Here is a 12,246-nt window from a genome sequence, read left to right as displayed (position 1 = left end):
CCGTGTGCTGGTGAAAAGAAGTAAAATAAGACTGCACATTGTACACAGCAACGCCATTTTTACATTGCTGTGAATTATGTTAATTTTTGTGGCACTTTTGCCAGGCAGGTTCCGGGCAGAATCTGCGTCTAGAAGACGTCATGTGCACAGACCCTAAGCCTTATTTCTATAAACCCGGGAAGTCTCATCAAGAGGATATGTGTGGTGATTGTTTTTGGCATTTAGCGGACAACGGGCACAGCATCGACGTAGAAATCCCGCGTCTCTGATTCAGCGACGGGCACAGTATCGACGTAGATGTCATAATGGTTGCCATGGCGACGATGATGTCATAAAGGTTGCCTCGACCAATCAGCGATGGGCACAGTCTGCCGCGAATTCTGGAATCATCATTGTCCATATACTACGGGGACATGCATATTCTAGAATACCCGATGCGTTAGAATCGGGCCACAATCTAGTTACCTATATTTGCTCATGGGCCAAAATCTGCATGGCAAGTAGTAATAACACTGTATGCAGGTTGTGTTGTGGAGTAACAACAGTTCTGCTTAGAGGACCTGTCGCTTGTCTTAAAGGGGTATTCCCACCTCCATGATCCTATCCCAATATGTGGTAGGTGTAATAATAATAATATTAGCAAATACCTCCAATTTGAAATGTAGTATAGTTTTTTGATTTACTATATCTCTTTCCTTATGTGCAGGCATTGCAAGACCTTAGGTATCCATGGTTACGTCCACTGATATAGTGACAGTTAACTAGTTACTAGTGGTTGTAACCATGGATACATAAGGTTCTGCAATGTCTGCACATGAGGAAAGAGACATGGCAAAAAAAAAAAACTATACCTAATTTCTAAAATGCGGTATTTGCTAATATTATTATTTTTACACCCACTACATATTGGGATAGGAGCTTGGAGACGGGAATACCCCTTTAAATCTGTGACTTATTTTCCTGTGAATGCTGCTGTTCTCCTGAATCTGGCGGTGGTAGTTTTTTTGTTCCTGGGCCTTTCCGTTTCTGAGATACTGTATGGCCTCCACTGTCTTGTGTATAAATGTAGACTTTTTTTGCCAACTGGGCGTGGTCCTCAATATGACTCCCATAGAGAAGAGTTGATAATGGTGCCCAGTTGGGTGAAAGAAAGCTAAACTTAGATACTGGGAGTGGGGCCATACCTCAGGAACGATGAGGTACATTAACAAAAAGGCAACAATCCTGGATTTGGGAGAACAGCGACTTTTTTTACATTATGTAAAAGATATGACAGGTTTATGGCAAGCGACAGTTTCCATGTGAAGGGCGCACAAGTTGAAGCTGACTGAATGTTTATAAAGCAAATATTACCGTAGTTTCCCAATTAACAGATTTTTTTTTTTTAGAAATACTATATAGAACGAGTGGTGACGAGCTGCTGAAAATGGATCTGCATGGGCACCTGTGAAGGCCGAAGCCTCTGTACAAACAGAAGATACCTCCGGTAGACCCGCTTATATGATCACGACAACAAGCCATTGACTTTCTATACGCGAAAGTGGAGACGCTGCCCAATTTCAAGGATTTCCTATGACTGGAACATTTCGGCACCAGAGTCTTTTAGTGCCAGAGTGTGTGACATTGACGTGAGCCGGAGCGCCACCATAGCGCCTGATCGGCTCCCATCGAACAATGCACAGTGGTCGTGGACCGCGCGGACTGCTTTATCACGATACACCGCTGCAACATACAGCTTTATTAGTAGATGTGACATTAATGACCTTGTTCTAATTAGGTGCTAAAAGGAAATGTATTTCACCCTGGTAGAGACCGGTTTGTGTAATAGGCAGATCATGAGTTTTCTACTTGTAAAATATATTCTTGGTTTTTCGGCCGCCCCCTTTAGTTCTCTTTAAAGTAAGGCAACAGGATGAGGCACAAAGTTAAGGAGTTCAAGCACATTTTGCAAGAGTAGTTGGACCATTAGTTTATAGCATTAAGGAGCTTCAGGGCCTCCGCACATTGTGTAATTAAAGGGAACCTGTTTCCAGGTCTTTGCACCTAATCTGAGTGCAGCATAATGTAGGGGCAGAGACCCTGATTCAGATGCTTGTTGTAGTTTGGATAATCTCCTGCTGATAAAACAAATAAAACTGTGATTTTATCAAAACTGCAGCAAGTTGGCTCTTGTAATACATTGCAGGAATCGGGGTCTCTGCCCCTACATCATGCTGCTCTCAGATGGGGGAGCAAAAACCTGGTGAAAGAAACCTGGTGAAGGCTTCACTTTATATAGATTTCATCTAGGAATGTTTAATGGCAACCGCACATACTGTAGACAGGTTCCTGTGCAATGATTTGTGGAAAGGGAATGATTGCTGTAAATATCTCAGTGTATACATACTGTCTTTTTTTCAGGGTACCAATATCTCCTATCTGATCAGCGAAGCACATTAGGCAGTATGAGGTAGTGGTGTCCTCCTTTGTATTGGCCCATTGTTACCTAAGACTATTGGGTGTCACAAGAAGTGTAGGGCCGTACAGCAGAGCGCTTGTTGGCCTGCAGCCGTTGTTAGGTGGCAGCTGATGACAAACAAAGGATTTTTACCTCTTATACATTTCTTTATAAATGAGCGCACAGAGCGGAATACGGATACAATAGCTCCCATCTTAGTGAGCGCACAGTGCAGTATACGGATACAATGGCTCCTATCTTAGCGAGTGCACAGAGCGGTATACGGATACAGTAGCTCCCATCTTAGTGAGCGCACAGAGCGGTATACGGATACAATAGCTCCCATCTTAGTGAGCGCACAGAGCGGTATACGGATACAATAGCTCCCATCTTAGTGAGCGCACAGAGCGGTATACGGATACAGTAGCTCCCATCTTAGTGAGCGCACAGAGCGGTATACGGATACAATAGCTCCCATCTTAGTGAGCGCACAGAGCGGTATACGGATACAGTAGCTCCCATCTTAGTGAGCGCACAGAGCGGAATACGGATACAATAGCTCCCATCTTAGTGAGCGCACAGAGCGGAATACGGATACAATAGCTCCCATCTTAGTGAGCGCACAGAGCGGTATACGGATACAGTAGCTCCCATCTTAGTGAGCGCACAGAGCGGAATACGGATACAATAGCTCCCATCTTAGTGAGCGCACAGTGCGGTATATGGATACAATAGCTCCCATCTTAGTGAGCGCACAGAGCGGAATACGGATACAATAGCTCCCATCTTAGTGAGCGCACAGAGCGGAATACGGATACAATAGCTCCCATCTTAGTGAGCGCACAGAGCGGTATACGGATACAGTAGCTCCCATCTTAGTGAGCGCACAGAGCGGAATACGGATACAATAGCTCCCATCTTAGTGAGCGCACAGTGCGGTATACGGATACAATAGCTCCCATCTTAGTGAGCGCACAGAGTGGTATACGGATACAATAGCTCCCATCTTAGTGAGCGCACAGTGCGGTATACGGATACAATAGCTCCCATCTTAGCTAGTGCACAGAGCGGTATACGGATACAGTAGAGTCACAGGATTTCTATTCCACCTGTACTCTGCCATGTGTGCTCGCTCGGGAATGACTGTGAGCTCCTGTCTCCGGATTTGAGCATTTCTCAGCAATGTTTTGAGTGATTGATGGGGGTCTTATGACCCACCCACTGATTTGCAGACAATTAGGCTATGTGCACACGTTCAGTTTTTTTCGCGATAAAACGCTATAAAAACTCACTAAAAATGCATACATTATGCATCCTATCGTTTAGAATGCATTCTGCATGTTTTGTGCACATGATGCGGTTTTTTTCCACGAAAAAAACGCATAGCGGTAAAAAAAAAGCAGCATGTTCATTAATTTTGCGGATTTTCTGCGTTTTTCCCGCTATTCTATGCATTTGGGAAAAAACGCGTAAAAAACGCAAAAAAAAAAACGCATGCGGATTTCTGGCAGAAATGTCTGATTTTTGTCAGGAAAATTTCTGCAAGAAATCCTGACGTGTGCACATACCCTTAGGCTATGCTCCCACGTAGCACATGTAATGCATGTTCACAAACCCTGCTGCCCGAAGTAGATGTGATTTTGTGGAAATTGTTGCCCACTGTGCATCTGATGACGCTGTTGTACTGCGCACTATTCTCCGTAGGCGTCTATGAGAAGCCTGATAAAAATGCATGGAAAAAAGGCACCAATCGTACAATGCGGCTTCACAGCTTGGTAGAAGGAAAATCCCAGATTTATGTACAAACAAATACTCACAAGGCGCATTTGCTAAATCCCCACAGATCCATCCAATGCGTCTCGATCTTCTGGCACTGACACGCGTTGGATCTGTGGGGTTTCTGGATTTGTGCGCTGCTGTGCTGCGTCTTGTGTTCAACCACGTTCTGAATAAATGGATTTCGGACCTCGCCGGTGAATCTACGTAGATTACTGGAAAAATGCAATTGTTTTTTAAGAGCAGAACCAAAGCTTTTCTGTAGCAAAAAAAAAAAAAATTGAAAATACTGCTTCACATAAGGATATGTGTTAGAAGGATTTGCAGGAACCGTGTCTTTTGGCAGGAAAAAAGGTAAACTACGCATATAGTTTTTATGCTTCTTCCCATTCATTTGAAGGGTGCAGACTTGAAACCGCTTTAAATCTGCAAGGAAAAAATTTGCAGGATATTCGTGTGAATTTAAGAAATCTCATTCAATTTGCTGGTACAGTAAAAACGCTTCTTTTTTTCTCACGACAAAAAATGCTGGGAAAATCTACGGCAACAATGCATCGTGTGAATACGCTTTAAAGGCGAAAACGCATAAAAAATAGCAGCAAAAACACAATAGTCAGCGAGGATTAGTATTACATATTATGATGCTGACGCCTGCAGAGATAGTGTGGATAAAAACCAGCAGAAAAAAATCTGCTGTACGTTAGTTTCCAATTAAAGAGTAAGCAATCAGCAGGTTTTTGCTGTGTAATCTGAAGACCACATGCTGCAGGGGTTAAAACACAGATTTCAGTGATGCCTTTCTTATGAAGATCTGAGGTTTTGTTTGCTTACAATGATTGTTTTAGCACCAGGAGCCTATCATTGCTGGGACACAGCAGTGCGTGCATGCTGGTCTGACACGCCCCCTCCTGTGATGAGCAACTCACTGTCTATGGACTTTGTATATACAGAGCCTGGGGTGGGCGGGGTTAGCTTCCTCAGCTATGCTGCATACTAAATCTAAAAACGCTGATTGTGTCAGAACGGCTGCACCCAGTAATCTAAGTGATACATCGTTGGATTCAGGGTTTCTTTACCTACATCAGGCTGCTCTCAAATGAGGTGGCAAAAACCTGCTGACAGATTCCCTTTAAGGAGACCTTGTGAACAACATTCCCATCATGTGCTGTCTTATGTGTATTGCCTTGTATTAGTCCACTTCTATCTATTAGGGAGAGCTGAACGTACATGACACTGTTCAGGATTTTACTACAGTGACCGCGTGTCCTGGAAATGTCTGATCACCGGCTAATTAACAGCTACAACCCAGCCCTCCAGCAGTGTAGATATAAGACGTAACCTGTCCTATGTCACAAGTGTCCTCTCCCCCAATGTCATGTGATGTGTCCTACAGACCGAAGAATACAGCGATACTTATTCTATTTCCATAATGTCACATTTCCCAATACATCCATGAAGCACAAAGCCGGACCTTTCCCCAGTGTGAAGTCCGAGTGTGCGGGGAAGGTTTTTCTCTTTCCATTTTGGTCTCATTTTGGAAAGCACACAGTATCTGTATATAAAAGAATATAATGCGACCATGAGCACAAAACCTGTGCGAAGATGTAAATGTTTCTACTTTGCAAAGTCTGAGTTTTATTTTTTAAATATTTGCTTTCAAGCCTTTGGTCAGGGACGGGCTATGACGCAGCTTTTTTTTTTATTTGTACACCTTATTTTATGCCTGTACATATATATATATATATAGTTTATTAATGAGTGTGCCTGATCAACTTTAAAGGGCTTGTCCGGAATTTAAAAGAAAAGAGGTCTGCTTGTCTGTGAGCTGTAGCTGGTATTGCAGACTAGCCTTATTTACTTGAATGGGAATGAGTTGCAATACCGGTCACAGCCATAGAAAAATGTGGCGCTGTTTTATAAAAAAAAACAAAAAAACCCTCTTTTCTAATCCCGCACTATCCTTTCTAAAGTGAAATATTTGAGCTAACTAGAATCAAGATAAGGCACTTTACAGTTTGTTAATGCATTACAGAAATTTCTGGTTTTATTACGGTACTTTTACAGTGGGACATCCTCGCGATACGTCACTGTGCTTTTAAGTTGACTTTTATTCAAGTTACAGACCGTTAAAGTGAGATTACAATCCTGATACTTGCATTGTCAAGTTTAGTAGCTACTTTGTATCAATTGATTTAATAAAGTTGGTTAAACTTGTGATATTTCCGACATCTGTGTGTATAATCCAAGCCTCCTCTTCATGTTGCTGCGTGTGTTCTACAACATAGTGTTACTGGTGACTTCAAGTATATTTTCCTCTGCCAGAATGCTCATCACTTTCACTCTGTTGTGTTTTTTTTTTCTTCTCCATTATTTATTAAAATGTATAAATGATCTTCAATATAACAAGGTGAAACATTCTCCCTGTGCTGATTGTTTTCATCATTATTATAAGTGTTAAATTTCTAATTACGTTCCATATTAGAAAGTACAGATAATGGAGGGATCTCTATACTGTATTCTCGGCTTGTCGATGCTGAAGGGAACCTGTCACCAGGGTTTTCCCATATGAGATAAGGCCGGTACTTTTCAGCCCTGTATATAGCATTCTAATATGCGGAATATATGCGCCCAATCTGGCCTGCAAGACAGGAAAAGACTAGTGATGAGTGAGTGTACTCGTTGCTCAGGTTTTCCAAAGCACGCTCGGGTGACCTCCGAGTATTTTTTAGTGCTCGGAGATTTAGTTTTCATCACGGCAGCTGAATGATTTACAGCTATTAGCCAGCTTGATTACATGTGGGGATTCCCTAGCAACCAGGCAACCCCCACATGTACTCAGCCTGGCTAGTAGCTGTAAATCATTCAGCTGCCACGATGAAAGCTAAATCTCCGAGCAGTCATAAATACTTGGAGGTCACCCGAGCGTGCTTTGGAAAACCTGAGCAACGAGTACACTCGCTCATCACTAGAAAAGACCTTTTATAATACTCACCTATGAGGCGGTCCTGTCCGATGGGCGTCACTAGTCTTGATCCAGCGCCTCCTCTCCTCGGGATGCCGTCCTCTTTCCCTGCTTCATGTGAATGATGCATCCTACTTCATACACACAGTGTCCGCTATCACACTCCTACGCTCTTTCAAGGGCACAGAAAACTACTGCAGTGCACATGCGCAGGAAAAGTTCAAGGCGCATGCGCAATGCAGTAATTTACCCTGCCCTTCATAGAGAAGAGAGAAGTACACCTGCGCAGGAAAGTGATGCTGATCTCGGCAGTGAAATCTCGTCCCGAGATCTCGTTGCCGAGATCTCAATCTGAGCATGCGCCCCCCTGCATCGCAGCAATGGATCAATGAGGGACTCCGGGCTTTCACAAAATGCCAGCGGAGCCCCGCCTCAGCACAGAGCATCACAGCCGCACCTGTCGCATAATGCCGGTGGAGCCCCGCCGCACTACCACCGAACCTGTCGCAAAATACCGGCGGAACCCCAGAGCACCCCTGCCGCACCAGCCTGGGATGGGATTTACCGGAGGCCACCGCACCAGCCTGGACCACTGAACAACCCCTGTGACCACGCTCTCCTATGACCACTCCACCTGTGCCCATCCCCCCTTTCCCTGGTAAGCTGAGTTAGGACTGTAAGACGGACTCCTGTTTGACACATTTTTTCCCCTATTTTCCTTCTGAAAATTTGGAGTGCGTCTTATGGTCCAATGCATCTTATAGTCTGAAAAATATGGTACATGATCCATGATTATTCTAAAAAAGCTCCAATAGACTTATTATACACCCTTTTTCTGAAGATCGTACCAGTGATATAACAACGTTTACAGAGCTAGAACCATCTTGACCAGTTTGTGTGACCTCTTTGGTTTGGACCCCCCTCCCCAACCCCTCACCTTGATGGTTTTTCACTATACCGACTTCATAAACATCCCTAAAAGCAGAGGCTAAGTTTAGATTTGGATAAAACTCTGATTTGTACACTTATGAAATTTTGTTTATGGGAAAACCCCTATATTAATAGATCTTGGAACAATAATAACTTCCACAATTGGATGTGTTACAATAAAATGTTCCTGTGCTGAGATAATCTTATAATTGTGCCCCTGCTGTGTGCTGGGCAATGGCTCGCAGCTTATTCTTTTTGTGAGGTAAAACATTTATCTGCCTGTTTTTAAACAATGTTTTACTTCAAAGAATAATTTGTGATCCCATCATGCTGTAATGTCTGTATACCTTTTTCTCCCCACTGGCCCAGGAGCTGTGGTATGATCAGACTATGTGTCCCAGGTAGCAAAAGAAAAAAGCAGGATGCACTCACCAATCTTCAAAGTAGACCCGTTGAAGCGCAAGAACCGCGCGAAACGGCCGTCGTCTCCCCTGCTCGCACGAGCTCCTTTTCTTCTCCCCCGGCCATGAAGTTTTAATTGTGAAGACTCAATAAAAATTTGCTACTTTGAAGATTGGTGAGTGCATCCTGCTTTTTTCTTTTGCTACCTGGGACATGTTATTTCATGGTTTTGCACCCGATATCTTTTTCGCCATGGCTGTTGCTGACATGATATAGCTTTTTAGTACCGGTTTTCCTGAAGATTATGGATTTAGTTGGGGCAGTGCCGTCCATATGCTATTTTTTCTCCTTTATTCGTTTATTATCAGACTATGTCCCTAAACGGTCAGACACAGCCATTACACAGTACACAGCAGAGGCAGATTTATAAGATTATCTCAGCACAGGAACATTTTAAGGAAATACATTCAATTGTGAAAATTATTATTATACCAAGATCTATTGATTAAAATGAACTTTTAATAGCGGGACAACCCCTGGGCTTCTCTGACCTTTCCTGGCGCCTGCGCACTGAATTTTAATGTCACGGTAGCTGAAGTGGATCACTGGAAGTATAAGCGCTTCCCTTGTGACCACAATAAATGTCAATAGCGGGAGGTCGCACTTATAGAAATGGTATAAGACCCCCCCCCCAGGGCGCCCCTGTAGAGGTGGTGTCTTGGTGCAGGTGTTCGTGCGCTCGTGATGTTTCTGCAATTTTAAGGAGTCAGACACATGTGAACATGTAAATGTAACTAGGGTTGAGCGACTTTTAGATTTTTAGGGTCGAGTCAGGTTTCGCGAAACCCGACTATCTCAAAAGTCGAGTCGAGTGGAATCGGCCGATTATTGCGAAAAGTCGGGGATCGACCGAAACACGAAACCCAATGCAAGTCAATGGGGGAGCATAGTCGGCAGTGAGTGGAGGCCAGGAAAACATGTACAGTGCCCATTTTAATGGCAAAAACATACATTCTTGTTACTGAAGCTTGTCAATCTTAATTTATCTTATAATAATAGTAAGGCATTGGAAATTGGGGGTCATTTTGCTAAAGTTGTGGGGGGGTAGGGCTGGTTCAAGTATTTAGTGGGCCCAGGAAATCTGGACCACGTCACGGCAGTGGAGCAGGGAGAGGTAAGTATTTCAACTTTGCAAGTGCTGTGAACCTGAGCAAGCAGGGGGGGCCCACTCTTTGGCATTGGCACTGGCACAGGGCCCCTCAAAGTACGGCGGTGTGTTTGCATGGTGGGGGCGCCTCCCACCGGCAGCAACACTTTTGCGTACTATGAGGGGCCCTGTGCCAGTGACGTCGCCAACGAGTATTCCTCCCCCCACCTGATGACGGAACCTGCACTTTCATCTGCACCTTCCTCTTTGTCCCCGTGTAAGGTGGTATGGTACGCGGGAAGGGGAACCTGACTTTCAGCAGGGTCACAATCTTGCTGTGTAGCGTGCACGGGGAATGTTGCGTTATGGGTCCAGCAGACTCATCTATCACTGGCTGGGCAATGGGCAGGATGAGGAGGAAACACAGATATAGGCCCAAAGAATAAAGTGGGCTAAATGCAGTTCAAAATTGGTAACAGGACTAACCAGGGGGCATTGTTTTGTTCAGTGGAGTACAACTGTAATGAGAGGCTGACACAGTGAGTAGGCCCAAATCAGTAAGTAGGCTAAATGCAGTTCAAAATTGGTAACAGAAGTAAACAGGTGGCACTGGTTTGTTCAGTGGAGCAGAACATCAAGGAGCGGCAGACACTGACAGTAGGCCCCAACCCAACTAGTAGGCCAAATGCAGTCTAACATTAACAACTACTTAATGAGAGCCTGAAAATGGAATTTCAGGACAGGAAACCAGGAGAACAGCAAGGAGCGGCAGACACTGTTAGTAGGCCCCAACCAAACTAGTAGCCCCACTGCAGTTTTAAAATTCCGATAGGCTGAAAACCTGATAATACAGCTGTCCTCTTTAAAAAAAAAATGACCTGCAATTGAGTGGCGCAGCCAGACACTGCAAGTAGGCCTTACACCACAAAGTTGGCTCGACGCAGGTTTAAAAAAAGGTTACATGGGTACACGGTCTTCATTGGTGTGCTCAGTGGAGGACAATTGGAAGGAGGGACCGCAGAAAGACTTAGTAGGCCTAAAATAACAAAATAGGCTCTATGCAGCTTCGATTATGTGGCAACCTGGAGAACCCCTGGGAGCGGGAGACACCGTCTCTACAAGCCAGACCCAACTTGTAGGCCTAATGCAGTGTTGTTTCAACAACTACTTAACGAGAGCTAGAAGATAGAAGCTATGGAGAGGCAACCTGGAGAACACCTTGGAGAGGAAGACTCAGTATTTAGACCACAACGAAACTTGTGGCCCCAATGCAGTTTTATAATTCTGACAAGCTGAAAATCTGCCATTTTTTTTTTAGAGGAGGACAGCTGTATTAAGTGGCGCAGACAGACACTGCTAGTAGGCCTTACACCACAAAGTAGGCTCACTGCAGCATGACAAAAAGTTACATGGGTACACGGTCGGCATTGGTGTACTCAGCGGAGGACAAATGGAAGGAGGGACCGCAGACAGACTTAGTAGGCTGTTATGTAGGCAATCCAGTGACACAGTGTGCCAGCAATCAGAGCACATACAGTGATCTGACAATAACCCAAAAACAATAGAACGAGCTCTGAGACGTGGAATCTCTGTAGACCGCAATACCTGAACCTAACCTAAACACAACTAAAGGCAGCTGTGGATTGCGCCTGACACTACCTATGCAACTCGGCACAGCCTGAGGAGCTGACTAGCCTGAAGATAGAAAAACAAACCTGACTTGCCTCAGAGAAATACCCCAAAGGAAAAGGCAGCCCCCCACATATAATGACTGTTAGCAAGATGAAAAGACAAACGAAGGGATGAAATAGATTCAGCAAAGTGAGGCCCGATATTCTAGATAGAGCGAGGATAGCAAAGAGAACTTTGCAGTCTACAAAAAACCCTAAAGCAAAAAACCACGCAAAGGGGGCAAAAAGACCCACCGTGCCGAACTAACGGCACGGCGGTACACCCTTTGCGTCTCAGAGCTTCCAGCAAAACGAAATGACAAGCTGGACAGAAAAAGTAGCAACAAAAGCAAAAAGCACTTATCTAAGCCGAGCAGCAGGCCACAGGAAAGATCCAGAAGCTCAGATCCAACACTGGAACATTGACAAGGAGCAAGGAAGACAGAATCAGGTGGAGTTAAATAACAAAGCAGCCAACGAGCTCACCAGAACACCTGAGGGAGGAAGCTCAGAAGCTGCAGTACCACTTGTGACCACAGGAGTGAATTCAGCCACAGAATTCACAACAGTAGGCCTAAAATAATTCAAACTGCTTTGAGCCTAATTTTTTTTATCTTGCAGAGGTACACAGGCAGCATTGGTGTGGTCAGCGGAGGACGATTGGAAGGAGTGTCTGACACAGTTAGTACTCCCAAAAAATAAATAGATGTTAATGTCTCACAAAACAACAAAACCAAAAAACAAAAGGGTGGCATACTTAGGTACAGGGGTGGGCTCCTCTGCTGAGTTTCAAACATAGTAATTTGGCGCTAAGTATTTACTGGTGTCAATATAGGACACTGACCCTGACTATGTTAACTAGCATCATACATGTCAACAAATTGGTATTGTCAGTGCCAGGCATTGAAGGATGTCAGCGCAT

The 12,246-nt window shown here is 44.3% G+C and overlaps 1 protein-coding gene across 1 annotated transcript in view; it reads left to right on the top strand.

Moving 5' to 3' along the window:
• Positions 1-1,877, top strand: part of PRKX (protein kinase cAMP-dependent X-linked catalytic subunit) — a 160,726-nt gene extending 158,849 nt beyond the window's left edge. The window contains exon 9 of the mRNA XM_069761568.1: positions 1,389-1,877. The gene's annotated coding sequence lies outside the window, so the exon portion shown is untranslated. The remainder of the gene's footprint in view (positions 1-1,388) is intronic.
• Positions 1,878-12,246: the final 10,369 nt, after the last annotated feature.

The sequence above is a fragment of the Ranitomeya imitator genome, chromosome 3 (assembly GCF_032444005.1).
Source record: "Ranitomeya imitator isolate aRanImi1 chromosome 3, aRanImi1.pri, whole genome shotgun sequence".
Classification (NCBI taxonomy): Eukaryota; Metazoa; Chordata; class Amphibia; order Anura; family Dendrobatidae; genus Ranitomeya; species Ranitomeya imitator.
Note: the sequence above shows the minus strand (reverse complement) of the source record. Positions and strands in the feature narration are given on the sequence as shown.